The sequence below is a fragment of the Falco punctatus genome, assembly GCF_963210335.1.
Source record: "Falco punctatus genome assembly, chromosome: 5".
In the NCBI taxonomy this organism is placed as follows: Eukaryota; Metazoa; Chordata; class Aves; order Falconiformes; family Falconidae; genus Falco; species Falco punctatus.
In genome coordinates, this window is record NC_137584.1 from 78,355,846 (window position 1) to 78,372,223 (window position 16,378).

Below are 16,378 nucleotides of genomic sequence, written 5' to 3' on the forward strand. Positions count from 1 at the left end.
GTCCTTGGCAGAGCTGGAGCTGCCCCCCAGCAGGTCAGCCCCAGGCTGTGCTGGTGCGTGGGGCTGTCCCTCCCCAGGGGCAGGACCCTGCACATGCCTGTGCTGAACCCCATGAGGTCCCTCCCCACCAGCTCTCCAGCCTGCCCAGGTCTGGCTGAAGGGCAGCGCAGCCTCTGGGGAATCAGCCGCTGCTCCCAGGCTGGTATCACCAGCGACCTTGCTGAGGGCACCCTCTGTCCCTCCGTCCCGGGCACTGATGGATAAGTTGAACAGGACCCGACCCATCACTGACCCCCGGGGAGCCCCGCTGGCTACCGGCCTCCAGCCAGCCTGTGCCGCTGGTCACAGCCCGCTGAGCTCTGCCATCAGCCAGTGCCCAGCCCGGGTCACTGCCCACCCATCGACCCCCCACTGCCTGCGCCTGCCCATGGGGGTGTCAGGGGAGACAGTGCCAAAAGCCTTGCTGAGGTCAAGGGAGACAACATCCCCCGCTCTCCCCTTGTCTACCCAGCCAGACACTCCAGCACAGAAGGCTATCAGGTTGGTCAGGCGTGGTTTCCCCTTGGTGAATCCATGCTGACTGCTCCTGATAACCTCCTTTTCCTCCACATGCTCAGAGATGACCTCCAGGATGAGCTGTTCCATCACCTCGCCAGGGATGGAGGTGAGGCTGACTGGCCCGTAGTTTCCTGGGTCCTCCTGCTTGGCCTTTTTGAAGGCTGAGGTGACACTGGCTTTCCTCCAGTCCTCAGGCACCCTGCTGTTCTCCATAACCTTTCAAAGCTGATGGAGAGGGACTTAGCTGTAACATCTGCCAGCTCCCTCAGCACTCACAGGTGCATCCCATTGAGGCCCATGGATGTGTGGGTGGCAAGTTTGCCTAAATGGTCTCTAACCTGATCCTCCTCCACCAAGGGAAGGTCTTTCTTTCTCCAGACATCTTCTCTTGCCTCCAGGTCTGGGATTCCTGAGGGCCGACCGTAGCAGTAAAGACTGAAGCAAAGGGGACATTCAGTAACTCCTTATTCTCTGTATCCTTCGTCACCAGGGCACTCACCTCATTCAGAAATAGGCCCACATGTTCCTTAGTCATCCTTTTGCTACTGATGTACTCGAAGAAGCTCTTCTTGTTGTCCTTGGCCTCTGTCACCAGATGAAATTCCAAATGGACCTTAGCCTTCCTTGTTGAATCCCTGCATATTATGACAACATCTCTATATTCCTCCCAAGTGGCCAGTCCCTTTTCCCACATCTTGTAAATTTCCTTCTTCTGTTCGAGTTTTGTCAGAAATTTTTTGCTCATCCATGCAAGTCTCCTGTTGCCTTTGCTTGATTTCTTACACATAGGGATGCATTGATATTGAACTTCAGGGAAGTGATGCTTGAATATTAGCCAGCTCTCTTGACCCCGTTACCATCTGAAGCTCTAATCTGTGTGATCTGTTGTATATCCAGGAGTAACGGCCAGCCTGTGGTGCTTGTTGTAACATAATAGCACACTCAGTACCACGTTAAAGATTATTGACATCATAAATTGTAGTGGTGAATTCAAAATTACTATTGCCCATTGTATCAAACCTCCCTAAGGCATTTTGTATGCTTTTACTTAGTGGGGCTTCATGTTTTAAAATGGATACAATGTTGGGTAAGCATATTAGCGATCCAATTATAATGCAGAAATTGAATACATTACTGTTGGTAAAGAAATCCTGGGGGCAGATTTTGCTCGGACTTAAAAAGATGTCAGATGGATTTACAATGTTGTACTTTCACCTGTTGTAGTCAAAGGGCCAACTTGTGATTGGTACTGCACTGTTTATGGAATGGCGTTAATCCATACACCCATTGTGCTAAATGTTGTACTTATCCAGAACAAAGCCTTCTCAAGGTGCTGATGGTCTGGACATGAGGACAAGGGAAAAGAGCTTGATATAGGCAGGTTGGGAGTAGGTGGATGAGGTTAAGTAAGCGCTAGAAAGTGGTACCCAGTTGTTCAGCATGAAAGGCCTGTGTTTCCGCACAGCAACACTCCAGTTAATAATAAATCTTTTTCATGGGGACCATACCAGGAATGGTTTCCCAAGTAGAGACAGTGTGGTAGTTTTTCAGACTTCTGGGATGTTCTGCAGAGTCATTCCAAAGGATGTCAAGAGCCCAGAAGAAAACTGCTGATAGACAGCAGCAGGTCAATACTGTGTCTCAAAGCCAAAAAAGGACGTTGCAACAATTAAGAGCCTGGGTCTGGTTTTCGTTGAATGGACAGGGAAATGATATTGCATCATGGAGACGGATGCTAACAGATCTAGACAAGAACTATTTATCAGGTACCATGTAAAAGTGGCATCTGAATTTGTGTTCATAACTAAAAGGATCAGGAGGGTGGAAACTATCTTCTCTGTAGAAACCTTACACTTGTAGAAATTGTAAGGGTGTACACAGGAACACTTACCATATATGGATTCATTTTATTATATTCTTATATTTGCCCTGGCCACTTTTTCAGACAGAGTATGTGGTTAGATGCAACTTTGTTGTAGGCCTGTTCTAATCAAGCAACCTCATGTTCTTCTGTCTTTGGCAAGAACATACACAAACGTAAGGAAGTAGCTTTTGCCTTAGACAAGACGGTTTTTATAGTGTAGGTTGAGCTTTTTTGATTTCCATGGCATTTGAGAGAAGATAATATGTTGATTTAGGCCTGTTTTAATGCAACTTACAGGAAAGAGTTGACAGTTGACTTCATTTAGTACCTGGACACACAAGTATTATCTGGTTCATGAGTGAAAGAGTCCCTGGAGGGGAGCCAGAGAAGCTCTCTTTAGGCTTTTTTTCAGTTGAGCATTTACATCTTAGCAAGGTACTGCACAGTGAATGACCTTACTTCCGTGCAGTGAAGGCAGATGATATTTTCTTATAGATTTTGATCAATGTGATGGGAAAACTTTAATGTTTCTTACCTTATGGGTGCAATGTCTTTGAGGAGGAATGGCAAGACAATTGAAGATTTTTCATGTTCAAATGGAGGAAAAATCTGAGCCCAGAATTTCTGAGTTGAGGGAAAAGGGAGAAATTGAGAGTTAAAAATACCATTATCCTTCTGTGCATGTTTCATGTCTCAGCAGGTTAGAAATCTGCTATTCAATTCTATGTAACCTTTCACGTGCAGCTAATGTACCTCTCTGAAGTGGCCAAGAAGATGTGAAAAGAAAACCAATGTATGCTAATCCTGTATTTCTAACTGATCATGTCTGCTGGAATCAAGGTCCAATTTTACCAATACTGGGGCGACATCACTGAAGTAGTACTGTGTGGGAGATTTCATGGGCAGCTATTACCAGCACTGCCTCATGATTTCTCCTGCCTCACCAGCTTTTAGTCTGGATGTTGGCAGAGGAAAAAAATTAGTATTCATATTTCCTTTCTCCATTTTATTGAGATCTGCCCTTGCACCATATCTTTTCCCTTTTCCTGCAGATCTGACAAAGAACTTCTGCTCATTAATAGCAACAGCCTCAGGACTCCAAAGTCCCAAGGCTACAATTTATTCAGCAAACCCCTTCACCACAATGTCTGAAAGGATCCTGGATGCTTAAATGCAAGAGGATCTGATTATACCAGACACCTTATTGCCACCTAGTAACTGGTGGGCATTCGTTCCATCTTGCTGGTGTTGAGCAGTCCTTCCCATAAAATATAAACTTATGTAGTGTGTATGTGTGTTAGCTAGGACTCAATAAGGAATTTCCCCTCACTCATGGAAATCCAGAGCTTGCATTCATCTCACTCACCTCACGCAGAGCAAAAATTCAAGCTCGTAAGTCAGAAACCTTGTCCCTATCTCTCTGGGTCGTCGGTGGAGAGAAAGAAGCATAGGACAATCTGTTATACATCAGTGCGAACACTGATATAATCCCCTGGCACAGCCCTGCTGTTTTCAGAACCTTGAGTACATGCATCTAAAAATCGGTAGGCTAAATTTGAAATTAATGCCAGGTTAAGAACCTGGAGAGACGACCCTGTCCTATGTTTAATACACATGCATTGACAACAACTTTCAGTCCACAGAGTTCAAATGGATCTTCACAGAGCAATGAAATGCATTGTCATAGCACTTAGCAAACGCAGCTCAACTGTTTTATTTCACATGACTGTCCCCCAAAGACAGAAAATACATGCACACTTATTTTCTTTATTTGACAAGTCTTTAATTAGAAAATCAGTCTTTTCTTTATTATAAAATTTCACAGGCTGATAAATCTTTGTAGGTTATAGAGAGAGTATTTTTTCCATGAACCTAATATAAAAGTTAAAATAAATAACAGCATTCATCAGATTATCTCTCCCCCCCCACTAGGTTACCTACTACAAAAACCCCTATAGTAATCAATTTTTATTTTTAAATCATAGATGTATATTGCAGTCTTTTATGACCCAAAGGGATGACATTAATATTTGATGATTTATTGATTATTTTCTGTGACTGACTGGCAGGAGTGGCAATGCAGCAGGCTTGGACCTAAACCCATACATGGCATTTTTGTGTTCTAACCTCAACAAAAACAACTATCAGCAGGGGAGCACGCAGTCAAACGTAATGATTATAACACTGCCTTTTAAAAAAGAAAAATCCAAGTATTAATTAGCTTTTAAACACTAAAATCGATTACACAGTAAAGCTTATGATTTTACATACAGTGCTGGTGTGTTATCTATGGGGTGTGGGCATGCCTATGAACCAGGACTCTCCAGCTGAACACCGTAGGGCTTCCATTCACATGAGGCTGGCATGAAAAGACTTCGCTTAAAGGTGCAAGACTGTAACCTGGACATTTTTATAAAACTGCATTAAATGACATGATCACTACTTAACTGAACCATGCACCGACATGCGAGGGTAGTAGAAAAAAGCCTAAATTTTGTTTACAGTATGTTTACAAAGCAGCTGCTTCTCTGGAAAGAAGTGTCCGAGCAATGAAATGAAATCTCGTGTGAAAAATGAATATACAGTATCTACATTAACTTATGTTTCTCATTAAAATTATGAACAGTTTATCATTCATATCTAATTCATAGAACAGAGACTAAAGTCTCAGATTTTGTGTCTATTTTGCATAGTCCATTTAATACCCGGTATTTTCTTGCTTGCATGATTAGTGTCTTAGAGAAACAGTTAAATAAATACACAATCATTTACATAATGTCACAGTTTATTTAAAGCATTTTGAAGCTGAAACCATGAAAAGAGACTGTGTAAATTACTTGGCAAACTGCACATAATTTATTACTACACTGAGTAAGTATATTGCACTGTCTAAAACAGTCACTGTTAAATTACCAACTTTTAGACACTGTCTACATTATTTTCTGTGGTTTTGCCCCCACCCCCCATCCCCCCCAAGCTACAAATAAATATACAGCTTTCAGGCTGGATTTTAATGGAATCCCTACTGAAAATAATTAATTATTGTCACCCCAAGGTCAGGATCAGCAGTGAATACAGCAATAATGTAGTCCTTGTTGTTAGACACTTCATTGCTGATTCCCCTGTACGTATCCGTACCTCTTCTGGGGTGCATTTGTCAACACATTCTCAGATTTTACTCTCAGCAGGCTTGTTCCAAAAAGCACACTGACGCTCATCAAAATACTCTTCTTGTTGCTAGGCTTCAGGCAGGTCTGTCCATGTGCCTCATCCTAACCTTTGTAGTTTTCCTGCTACTCCCTGGGAATAAGTTTTGCTAAATATTTGGCTGTACCCATTGTTCTGTTGGCTGCCATCCTCAGAGGAGACGTACTCCAAAGAAATCCCTTCAGAATTAGAGGACTTACTCACCTCACCTCACCTCTCCAATGTCAATGTCTATGCCTGAACTAGACCTCCCAAGCTTCCTTCCTCATCAACAGAAAGAAGTAGGTACTTTTAGGGCACAAACCATTTCTCCCATTTTTTTCACCTTTGTTAGGATACAGTGGGTTGTGCCAAGGAAATGCCTACTTCTGTCTCTTGGCCAAACATGGGCTCTAAAAATATCCTTATTTTGGTCAGAAGAATCCCAAACTCTCATGTTGGACTCTTGGTTCATACTTAATATTCTTGGGTTGCAAGTTTTAAAAGCAGTCATTGTTTACTTGTCAACTCTGATCAAGGCCAGACAAAGTTTAACTGCAGAAGTCAGTGAGGTTGTTTAGCTCAAACATACTGAAAAGTCTTATTTTAACATTTTTCAGGAAATTGCCACCTTGAAATTCTACATAGGTTCCTAAGCACATCATTTGCTGGAGGCTGAATTTGTCTTAGCTAAGAAAATACAGTTGGGTAGGAGATTCCATCAAGAAAATAGAATGAATTTGGGATCTCTTTTTGCTAACTAATCACTATCAAAAGAACATTATGGTGTGCAGGTGGTTTGGCTGAACACATGGATGCATTTGAAGCTCTTCCACATGTTTCAAAATGCTGAATGTTTCATAACAAAAAGTACTGTATACTTAAAAAAAATGTAAGATAGACACATCTTACAGATTGGAACTTTTGATATTAATGAGACTGAATTTTGGGCTTCATCGTGCTGGTGTTCAATTTCAAACATGAAACTGAAGAGTTTTGAGTTCAGAAGGTAACTTCACATAATAAATGCAACATAGTCTCCCTTCCTAAGTCATGTCCTGAAATTCAAAAAGAACAAGGAAAGGTCAAAATAAAATAGATCAGAAAGCATGACATTATCTCCTCTTTGTCCTGAAAATACCACAATAGCTGAATGGATATTGGGAATGATTTGGACTCACTGGTTAGTGGAAATGATATTACCCTGGGGATTACGCTAGCATTTGTCCTTGTATTGCTGTTCAGTCTATCTACATCTGTATAAAAGGTTGTGGTCACTTATATTTCAGTCAAGTAATACCAACAATTTTTGGAAATAGCCCACTCTTGTCCTCTCTGCAGCTGATGCAAAACCTGCTGAAGTCAACAGGAATATTTCCAATGGTTTCAGGAGGCTGTGGATCGGTCCCCAGTGCAACCAAGTGGAATACAAATCATGACAGAATGAGCAGTAAGTGGGAGTCTGTGTCCAAAATGACTCCAGTCTTAAAAGCTATCATGTAACTAATCCTCTCATAAGCTTTCCAGGACTTAAAACATTTGATGGTCATATATTCTAGTGATGGCCATGGCATGAAAGCACGCATAGAGCCTCATAAACTGCTGCTCAGCAAGGACTAGACACCCTATCCTTGCGAGAGTACAATCTAAATGATTTTCCTGAAACACTGGACATTTTAATGCTCAGTGGTAATTAATATCAGGAGATGCTGAAAACACAGAAAGAGAATATGAGGGGTTCCTCCTTTAAGGTGTGCATTGAATGATTCTGCTTGAATGATGCATGAGATGTCACATTTTGCAATGTATGTGCTGAGAAAGCAGAATCATTTGCTGATTCATACTGTAAATTTTCATCTTCACGGAGCATGAGCTAAACTCTGGGTCATGAGCTAGTAGAATCTATCATTTGATTACAAACAGCTGTTTAAATGTATACATATACATATACAAAGTAAATGAACCATTTATTTACATTTGGCAATAAACCATGAGGTTGCTCACCCATTATTTATCCCTGCAGTGGAAAACAAGAATAGGGATGTTAAATTTCACTGAAACTTTTCTTGCTTGTGCTGTACAACACTGTGTTCTGAAACAAAATCCCTCACGTCCCTCCTCCCTCACATTCTGATCCACAGCAATCAGCAAAACTTCTGTGCAGATGGGAAAACACATGCCACTCCTTGCCCAGGCTTTCAAGCAGAGAAGAAATGGCATCTTGCTCCTTTATTTTTGCTTTTTTTTTTTTTTTTTTTCCTTCTTCAGTATTTTGTTGAGCATGGTCTAATTCCACTTGTCACAAGAGAAAACCTAAGACAATTATGAAAGTAAAAGGGAGATGTGATGGTTGAATCTCTGCTCTCCACCCAAGTAAATCCATTCTAAATCTGTTAACTTCAATTTTACGAATACTGGGGCGACATCACTGAAGTAGTACTGTGTGGGAGATTTCATGGGCAGCTATTACCAGCACTGCCTCATTATTTCTTCTGCCTCACTCTGTGTGTCCTTACCCATCTGCCCTCCTCAGTGTTGTAGCTGCCTTGCTGCAGTCTTTGGGGTTTTTTTATTAGTTTCAAGAAAGCCTAGACAGCAAAGCCTTATGAGCTCTGCTGCACAACTAATGATTCAACACAAACCAGTTTGTATTCTTTGGAAAATGCTGTCTTATCAACACTTGCTTTCTTACAAATTGAGTGAGCAGTTGGATTTTAGTATTGCTATTGTTATTTACTATGTAGTAATTATTATCATTATTTTTGTTTTTAAATCCTGAAAGATGCGGGTTTATAAATGTTTATAAATGTATAAAATGCTATAAATTTCAGTGTGTTTGAAATGAGATGCAACATTTTAATATTTCTGCCTCACAATATTTTGTTGCAGTTTGTTGAACTTACTGGAATTCAGTTCTTGTCCTTGGGACACTAAACTATATTTCCCTCTCATGTCACGCTGCCTCCTCTTAGGCATGATAGTTTCAGTATCCTGACTGGCTGCCTTTCCCATAATACCAACAAGATTCACCTGGGATCCAATGCTCCTGTGACCCCTTTCTTACAGGGGATTTATAGATACACCACCTTGGCATCTCACAAGATGTGCCGTTTGGCTGTAGAGCCTGGCCAATACATGGTAAAAATTTGTACAATAACTCTTGCAATGCAGTAAAAATCATCAGCAAATGGGGTTTAACGCTCAGCTGATGTGGAGGAGACAGGTTCCTGCATGTCATTTGGGAAATCTTATCGGCTCTGCTCATGGTTAAGAACCTTGACTAGAGCAGAAACTCCACTGTTGCCTCGAGACCTTGACAACAGCTCAGCCAAAGAGTCTTCCCACCTGTGGCCACGCTATTCAGTATGCGATCTTTGTTCAAACTTTGCACAGAGAAAACTTCATAGGTTGTGTTGCTGAGTGCAATGTGATGTAAGACATACCTGCAATAAATTAAAAACTTGGCTCTCGGCACTTCTTTACACAAAGGATTGGCCTTGACTATGCAAATACACATGCAAGACATTTACACACCCCTCTCAGGGCAAGAGACGTTTGCACTGCCAGCAGATAAATGACTGTACCCTTCTTTGCAGAAAAAAAAAAAAAGTTTTTGACAGCTACCAAGGCAAACCCGCTTTGTCCAGGAGAACTCTGTTTCAGAGTTAAGCAGAGTATTCATACATGGCTCTGCTTACAGCCATGCAAAAGAGTTCATGCAAATGTGGCACCATGGGCAATGTGCAAAAGCAGAGGGATGTGCATGCTGAGGAGCACATGAATACCTTTCAAAAAGGCATAATCTCTCACAGGACAAAATAATTTGGTGTACTCAGCACAACTTGTACAACTCCTTCAAGAAGCTGCTCATGAAGATTCGTAGTCTAACAATGCCCTCTTATTCTGTTGCTATCTACTGTATCTTCCTTCACCTCTTCAATACACTCTTTATCTAGCATTAGATACTGCATTATCTAGCATTTCACGCTTTCTCTCTGCTCTGGGTACATCAAGGCATCATGTTTCTAGGACTGTCAGTCCATCAGTTTTCACAGCTACTAAGATCACATAAAAAGAAGGAAATTTCTGATATGCTGTCATCCAAAGCATCAGATCTGGCTCTTCACACATTCTAGAACTTTTGAATTCTTTTGTTCCTATTGATCTTAAAGAAACTAATATTATCCGGACATAAACCAAGAGCAGTACACGACATCAGGAGTTTTATCTCTGCCATTCCTGATGAGCCTGTCGATGTATTTATTGTGTCGTCAGATTTCTGAGGTCCCTGTGGTCTGCACAGTCCCCTCATTTTTCAAATATTTTTGTGTATGATGGAAAAATATATTCTTGATAGTGGCTGTTGGTGTAGAACTAGTTTTTCTCTTTTGCTTTATCTAATAAAAAGTAAGCTATTTTGCTTTGTTCTGCTTAAACTTTATTGAGTTTCAGGTCACTGAAAAATTTACTCCATTTCTTGGCTTGCTCAGCTAAAAGGTATTCAGTGACTTGACGTTCTTTGTTCTGTTCTTTTTTATGTGGCTTTCAGATTTTGACGTCAAGCATTCAGATCCAATTGCTCACAAACTTAGAAGTCAGAGGCACAGATCATATGAGGGCACAGTTTTACACCTAATCCCAAATTCTGCAGTGAGTGAAACCAAATCCCCAGGCCCAGACTTTGTCAACTTGGGAATGCTCTAAATGCCAGTATGGTTGTGATTCACTTCACAGGTAAGTGACTCTGTAATTTCAAGGTGTAATCCAAAGTTCATGCCTGCATGCTGGGAGCTTTTATGTCATCCGTGAGATCTCTGAAACAATTCCCGATGACCTGAGACATGTCAGGACAGTGCAGGCCACCTGCAGAACAGAGAGGAGGAGGGTAATGTGCTACCTTGCTACCTGAATATTAAAAACCCTGTGTTTGTAGGGGTTCTCTGCTTTAGCTAACGCAAGAGGGGCTTTTGTAAAGAGAATTTAATTCCTTCTCAACTCTGCATGCCCCTTGCCTTTGCTCCACTTACATGCAATTTCCATAGACATGTTCTACCCATTTGCCAAAGCATTTTCATTTTGAGCAGTTAGGCTGCAATGTAATCAGGTTTAATGTTTTTGCTGGGATTTATCTTCCAGAGTACAGACCTACTGTTTCTGAGTAGCTGATCATGGAAGTGGGTCGGATTGGGTAGAGCTCTACATAATGTGACTGACTTCAGTGGGTCTGTGTCTGGATCTAGGGAACAGGACTGAGCTTTTCCTTCCCATTAAGTCAAGGTAGAGGGCTGAGACATCAATGGAATTCCACCAAGATTTTTTAAAAAGCCTCTTTAAGCTGACTTTACCTACCTCAGTAGTGGAACCTATACCTTACATTATTAAAAGGAATGAATTTTGAAAAATTAATGCATTTTCCACTGGCATTGCTTCCCATTTCCTTCTGCAACACACTCGTCAAAAGCAGTCAGACTAATTTGGTCTGTTTCCGTTTTATTTCTAGGCAATTTCACATTTTTTGGGTTCTCCCATTAACGCTAAAATGGCCAAGATATTCAAGCATATCTAAGGATTTTTAAGTCCTTGATTAGATATCCCTTACTGGGTACAAAAGCGGTGAAAGTATAAGCTCTGAAAACTGGGCTTCTTGAAGCTCTCAGTCTGGGGTGCTCCACTAATGAGGCAATCTCAAAGGTGCTCTGCAGCCAGGCTTTTCAAAGACTTTAGAATGATAAAAGTATGTTTCTGCTAGATTTTTAAAAGCTGCTAAGCAGTAAGCCCCAATGGGAGCTGAGCACCTTCTTTAGGTATCTCTTAAAAAAATCTACCTAATTTCCTGACTTTTGTAGATATTGGCCACCTTGGGTCATTAGTCTTTTATGGAGGTTGCTTATACTTTTGGTAGTATTTCAAGGGGGGTTCTGTTACATTACAACTTCTATTTTGGTTCAGCCACAACTATTTTTAGCAAGTCAACACATGAATCACATTTACAGGAACCAGCTGTCAAGGGACAGCTTGTTAGGCTTTATGAGCAGGAGATCCCTTACACTTCTGCAAACTTCAGAGAATTATTCCTCTGGGAATTCCTCAGAAAAATTAAAAATAGAAACTTGTCTAATTGAGAAGATAAGTGCAAATTTATGCTAAGGAGATGAGCTATTTATAACAGGACGGCCAAGATGCCGTGGAAAAACTGTGCTGTTTATGAGCCTTGTTGTTAAATGTCCCAATAAAGTCTTAAAGAAAGAAGGACCACCTATGTCTGAATGCCAGGGGGTGAATTAAATGCTTGAAAAATGAGAAAATAATAATGTACAGAAGTACACAAAAATCATATCCTACCAAGCTGTCAGTTGTTACCAATTATACTCTTTTTGTTTTGAGGCTTTTCCATTATAAGGTTGTCAGAAAGAATTATGAAGTCACCCTTATTTGTATTCCATCTCTGTACAAATTGATTTGGGGAAGATTTTTAATGTTCCAGCATGTTATAGACAGAAATGGATACCCTTTCATTTAGAAAGTTGCCTCATCTCTGCAGCTAAATATGGATGGGAAATATGTACCAGTGTAACTGCATTTTTATGATCACAGTTTTAACCCTAATTTACAGCAATAGCCAAATCATTGCTGATAGCAGCAAAGCTGATTTCAATGAAAGACTAATTATTTTGCCTGGTGGATGTAGCACAGTACCTCCCAGATGCATCTCTGAACTGCCTGTAAATATCAAAACTTGAATTTAGTGTCATTCAGAGCTCTCAGAGGTCAAGCCCTGCTCTCTGTTGACCTAAAAGCCAAGGACAATGTTGTGAATGAGCCTAAGCATTACTAACCATATCACGTAATGTAAGAGATGCTGTTAGTGTTGCCTTTCTTACTTCCAGTCATATTTCATAACCGATCACATAGGATATGCCTTGGGGGAAAGGGGAAAAGAAGGCTGAGACAGTAAAATGAAGTATGCAGCTCACCTACTGAGCTAGGGAGTTGAAACAACCTATACATCTCCATCCATCACAAGCCCGTGACATTTTCCAGAGAGCACAGGGGTTATGTGGGAAAGGGTGACTTGACTGGTTTGGGGTGTTTGAACCTCTGTGTAGGAGGGAAAGACAGATAGGAAGTCTGTAGAAGGCACCAGGAAAGTGGAGATATAAACCAAGACTACAGCCAGACTGGGAGCATGGGCCTGAAAAATAGAAATGGGAAATGTCTTGGTTTGAACTGGGGGAAAAGAGGGGACTTTGTGAGCCAGAGAAGCTGCTTCCTCCTGCTGGGAGGCAGTGTCTGTCACATGCCTCATAGGTGAAAGAGGAGGACACTGAAGAAATAGCTGAATTCTTTATCAATTCCTCCTGCCAACAGAAATGACTGCAACCTCCAAAATTTGGATAATTACTAGGAAGAGGAAGAAAAAAAGCCCTGAAGCTCTAAAGATAGATCTACTCCTCTCAATTTCTATTAATCTTTTTGTTGACTGGTGTTAGACATTATATATGTAGAAAGGGAGTGAGTTTTCCCTTGCCTTTTGCAGTTGTAGATTTACTAATATTCTGAGGGCTGTGGACTCCTTCGGAGATGCTCTCTTTTAAGATGTACTCTGAGAAAATGATGAAGACTGTGAACTTCCAGCCATTTTTTGAGAGATATTTGCAAGCATCTTTGGAAGAAAATGCTGCATAACTCTGAAATCCTCTTTTCTGAAAATGCTAGACCCTGGAGAGGTTTTCTAGAGTAGCAGTTCTGTATTTTCACAGGTGCATATTTTATTGACTAGTCCTATGAGAACAGATGCTTAGCAGTATTTTTCAGGGATTTGTTCAAACTTGTTTCTGCTGACACCATTACCTTCAAACATAAATAATTATTCCTTAATAATTCCTATCATGACTTTGAGCTGACACAAGAAAGCATCGGCTTCCCAAAATCGCATGTCCTGTTGGCACAGAAGGAACTAAGCAAGTCAGGTAAAATTTGAGCTGGTCCACACACACACTCAAGGGAGCCTATTTTCCCAACTACTTAGAACAGACTATGGTATGTACAGTTCAACAGAACAGGGGCAGAGAGATATGAGCCATATTCACCTTATCTGCAGATAAAAGAAATATGAGCCTGATGTATATGATCATTTATAAGTCATAAGCTTCAAATATATAGTCGTAGTTACTCAGTCATTATCTTTGACATTATTTCCTTAGGAAGAAAACCCCTTAGATACAAGTTTTCAAGTCTGTCTGAAAGTCCAGTAAAACAGGCTCTAGCATCACCTGAACTGAAAGGAAGGCACTTCAACAAATTCTGATTTGTTCTGAGTTATTTCTTCAATTTTATCATCTGTACCCAGAAACATCTAGTTTTCTAACAAGAAGCCAAGAAAAACAGCAGCATGGTTATGATGTGATTGCTTCTTTGCATTGCTAAATTTCATTTTTAGCTTTACAGGGTTTTTTCCTCAAAAAAGAACAAAGCAAATCCCATTTGCAACTGGTCTTTATTGCTGCCTCAGAAGGAATTAAATATCCAGCTACTTACAGTTCAATAAACTCCTCAAATCCTCCATGAACAAAATGAACAAAGCTCATAAGCCCATGCTTCTCTCCCACAGACACCAGTGAGATGTGAGTCTGTGCTTGAAAGATATGAGCAAAACTGGGAATATTTACACTTGTAAAGCTATGCTGGGTTACAGATACCAGTGCTACTTGTAGAGGATCTGCCTAAAGATACTAGTTTGGTTTGGAAAATGACATAGTTGTATTGGTGTGATGTTGCTCACATGATAGTCTTATTTCTGAGCAGGAGTGATGAGCTCCAGCACTGTGCCATGCTGACACAGCTTTGTATCTATGCTTGCAAAGCTGCTTTCTCATCATTGCAGCACTACTCGGCATACAAGGACTCTCTGCAAGGCTCTAAGTTTGCACTGATTGTGGATTCAGTAAATATATTCCCTTGCACAGTGTAGGATGAGTCTAGGTAAATTATGCTTATATTAGTCAGTGTTGTTCTACTTTATGCCCTGATTTGGCTATTTCCAGCTTTGTCAAACTTGTATCTAAGGCCAAGTCATTGCGGCTAAAGTCATAAGCAGCAAACCAATTGGCCATGCAGTAAAGAAGATGTTTCAGGACCTTGGCATCAAGTTTTGATAACTATGAAGAGTTACTCCAGGGAAGCAGCAGTGCTGGGAAGACCCTGAGAGCAGCTGCAGGAGCTTTCACGGAGTGCAGGGAAAAAGCTGCTGTAAGCTGTGATATGGCACAGATTGCAAGAAGTAACAACTGCTTTGAGAGACTGAGCTGCTCTACTTGCTCCTTCAGCCCAAGGGGACTGAAGGCTTTGCACACCACATCAGTGATTAAGCTCTTAAAATGCCATGGATCTGGAAATGGAGGAGCAATGATTGCCTTGGCTCTTTCCTTCCAGCCTCTCAGTACTCTGGTATCCAGTTCTCCCAAATCACACCAACAAGAGCATGTATAGGGTGAAAGCAAAGGGCTCATGCCCTGGATCTTGAACTCAGTATTCCTGTGTTCCCTTCTCAAGAACCAGCTATGTTTCCAATCTCTTCAGCTGAAGAGTGAAGGAGATTGCAATAGTTCTGAATGAAAATGTAGTAGATGCCAAATAAAAGCACAAACTTACACAGTGGATAACATCCAGGATAGAGATGACCTCCTTGTCAATCACGGTTCAAGAAGCATTATGGGATTCCAATTTAATGTGATGAAATGCCATCACAGACATGAAATTCTAAACCTATCACTCAATGATTATAATTACCCCATGGCAAACTGCTCTGAATACTAAAGGAAGTATAAAAGGTGAAAATTCTCTTAATTAGCAAAATGCAGAAAACGTGTGAGACTGACTCATGGCTGGGAAGGCTCCAATTAACCTAGCCCAGATTGAGATGATTAGGAGGGCAGCTCCACTTGTGTGAAGAATGTAAAAGCTGCTAGTATGCTATTAGGTCTTTATTTTTCCTATCCTAGGCCTGTTCTTCAGTGCTACCTCCAGGCACATCTTCTGTTAACATAAAATCGTTTCTTGAACTGGCTGCTGAAAACCAGACCTAAATCCAGCAAGCCCTGATGTTACCCTGCAAACCTTTTCAGATGTTAAGTGTTTGAATGACTGTGATCTGTACAGCAAATTTTTCTGCCTGGATGTCACACAGTCCTGTTCAAGCTCTTGTTCTATACTGTTGCAGGAAAGTTAGACCAAAAGGATTGGTAGAATTACCACCGCAGTCTAACAAAAAGCAATGGAGTCCTTTCCATATAATGGCATTTTGTGGTCACACCACCTCGCACTGATCATTGCATTGTGGTTGAAAACCTGCTTAGCCTGGATTGATCTTACACCTAACAAATTCAGTGGCTGCTTCTCACGGACTTCAGTGAAGGAAGATCAGGCCATTTGCTTCAGATTCAGACCAGGGCAGTACTGACCTGTCCTGTCCTGCCAACCACTGCACAAAACCCGACTGCTGCAGTGTCACAGTTTAACCCCAGCTAGCAACTAAGTACCACCCAGCCGAAACTGGGACGTGCAATGTGTGTGAGAGCCATAGTTTAATGAAGTTTTAACAGCAATAGCATAGTTACTACTGATAATGGGGGCAACAGGGGTTTCTGCACAAGTCAGTGACTCAGGTATTTACTTGGCTTCTCAGAACTGTTTTGTTTACATCCCGTACTCTAAAACTCAGCTATGTCTGTACGAGCTGCAGTCATATCTCTGCGATGCATCTTAGGAAAA

The 16,378-nt window shown here is 41.1% G+C and overlaps 1 protein-coding gene across 1 annotated transcript in view; it reads right to left on the minus strand.

Annotated features, from left to right (window-relative positions):
* Nucleotides 1-31: 31 nt before the first annotated feature.
* Nucleotides 32-16,378, minus strand: part of PTCHD4 (patched domain containing 4) — a 52,930-nt gene continuing 36,583 nt past the window's right edge. The window contains exon 2 of the mRNA XM_080389244.1: nucleotides 32-16,378. This exon is cut by the window's right edge and continues 32,036 nt beyond it. The gene's annotated coding sequence lies outside the window, so the exon portion shown is untranslated.